This window comes from Argentina silus (assembly GCF_951799395.1).
Source record: "Argentina silus genome assembly, chromosome: 17".
Classification (NCBI taxonomy): domain Eukaryota; kingdom Metazoa; phylum Chordata; class Actinopteri; order Argentiniformes; family Argentinidae; genus Argentina; species Argentina silus.
Window position 1 is genome coordinate 18,381,891 of NC_139671.1, and position 2,500 is coordinate 18,384,390.

General features: G+C 51.8%; 1 protein-coding gene across 1 annotated transcript in view; it reads left to right on the plus strand.

Moving 5' to 3' along the window:
• The window catches only part of nbas (NBAS subunit of NRZ tethering complex), a 138,181-nt gene that overhangs the window by 78,390 nt on the left and 57,291 nt on the right, over positions 1-2,500 (plus strand).

Below are 2,500 nucleotides of genomic sequence, written 5' to 3' on the forward strand. Positions count from 1 at the left end.
CTCATCCTTCTTCTCCACCTCATGTCATCCTCCTCCTCCTCCTCCTCCTCTTCCTCTCATTCCTCTTCCTCCTCCTCCTTCTCCTCTTCCTCTCATTCCTCCTCCTCCTCCTCTTCCTCTCATTCCTCCTCCTCCTCCTCCTCTTCCTCTCATTCCTCCTCCTCCTCCTTCTCCTCTTCCTCTCATTCCTCCTCCTCCTCTTCCTCTCATTCCTCCTCCTCCTCCTTCTCCTCTTCCTCTCATTCCTCTTCCTCCTCCTTCTCCTCTTCCTCTCATTCCTCTCATTCCTCCTCCTCCTCCTCTTCCTCTCATTCCTCCTCTTCCTCCTCCTCCTTCTCCTCTTCCTCTCATTCCTCCTCCTCCTTCTCCTCTTCCTCTCATTCCTCTTCCTCCTCCTTCTCCTCTTCCTCTCATTCCTCTCATTCCTCCTCCTCCTCTTCCTCTCATTCCTCCTCCTCCTCCTCCTTCTCCTCTTCCTCTCATTCCTCCTCCTTCTCCTCTTCCTCTCATTCCTCCTCCTCCTCCTCCTCTTCCTCTCATTCCTCCTCCTCCTCCTCCTCTTCCTCTCATTCCTCCTCCTTCTCCTCTTCCTCTCATTCCTCCTCCTCCTTCTCCTCTTCCTCTCATTCCTCCTCCTCTTCCTCTCCCTCCTCCTCTTCTTTCCCTCGCTCCCCACTCTTTCCTCCCCCTCTCCCTCCTCCTTCCTCTGCATTGTCCCGTTAGATAAAACACGTCTCCTTTTTTTCTACCCTCTCCTCTTCCTCCTCCCCCGTTCCTCCTTTCTCTTCTTCCTCCTACTTTTACTTCTCTCCTTTCTCCTCCTATTCCCTTCCTTTCTTTCTGCCCTTCTTCCCCTCCCCCTCCTCTTCTCCATTTCCCTTTTTAAACTGTGACGTTGTCACTGCGAATCGCATGTTATGGTCTGAAGACTACACACACGCACACACATGCAGTCACAGTCACACACAGACACACACACACACACACACACATGCAGTCACAGTCAGACGCACAGACACACACACACACACACACATGCAGTGACAGACACACACACACACACACACACACACGCAGTCACACACACACACGCAGTCACACACACACACACACACACACACACACACACACCACAGCACTATACCATGTGACTGTAGTCAGACTCTAAACACACACATCACCGACTATTTAAAAAAAAACACAAAACCCCCCACACACATCTCCACATCTCCACATCCTATATAATTACCTCATGTAAATCAGACAAATAAATAGCCCACCTTATCTCACGCCGCACGAGGCAGAAACTACAATGTGCCAAAACCACCACAGAAACTGAATTTGATACAACACCTGCCTACCCTCCCCCCCCACACACAACCCCCCCCCCCCCCCCACACACACACACACACACACACACACACACGCACACACACACGCACACTTGTCACAGTTTCAATCAAACGCGCGCCCCCGCAACTAATTCCCCACAGGACGGAATTGCAAAGCAGGTAATTATGGTTCCTAGTCACATTCGGTGATTTCCTGTCTCGTCGTCCCCTGAGGGAAAGTGAGGGAGGCTTTTTCTTCTGTGCGCGTTTGAAGGATCGGTTTGGACGACGAGGAGGAGAAAGAGAGACCGTTTTCTTTTTCTTTATGTTCACCAATCACAGGCCTCTGTGGCTTTGCGGGCGGCGCACGGCGTCCAGCGACGCGAAGGTTGCGGGTTCGATTCTCGGCCCGGCCCGGATGTTCAGTCCACAATACGGATGCGCTCACTGTAGTTTACGTAGCTGTGGAAAAAAGTGTCTTCTAAATGGCGTATATTATCCAGCTGGACTAACCCCAGTCTTATCCACAACGGTCAAAAGCTTGATGGTTGCGGCGTTCGGTGGCGTAGCACACTAATGCGCTCTCCGCGTCATCGCAAGGTCCCCGGTTCGATTCCGACCCCCGACCTATCTCGCATGTCATCCCTCCTCTCTCTCTCTCTCTCTCTCTCTCCCATCATTCCTGTCAATCTCTACTGTCTCTATCCCAATAAAGCAGAAATGCCCTAAAAACATAATTAAAAAAAGCTTGATGATTGTGACCCGGCGACCCTGATCGCCGGTTAAACGCTCTTAGAAGAAATCGTGGTGGCTATTTGTGTGATTGGCCTTCGTCATGAGGTGGCGGGCGCATTGGCCACGGCGGGGAGTACGGCTTTGAACCTGTGGAGATTTGCACCTTCCGGTAGATCATTTTGAAGGTCAGTTGCTTCTTTTGCTTTCCGCCGCGCTCAGAGGCGATTCTCAACGTTGCTGTCCCAGCGCAGCGGCGCCTAAGAGGTGACGGGCGTTTTTTCCGCCATGTTGCTTTTGTTTTCAGAACCGTGAGTTTCCTCCCGTTCTGTGGTACTGGTAGACAGGGAAAGTAGATGAGGATAAATGGATAGCTGGCTCCACAGAACCAATGGAATAGTCCCAAAAGTGCAAGCTCCGCCCCTCTACGCTCATCA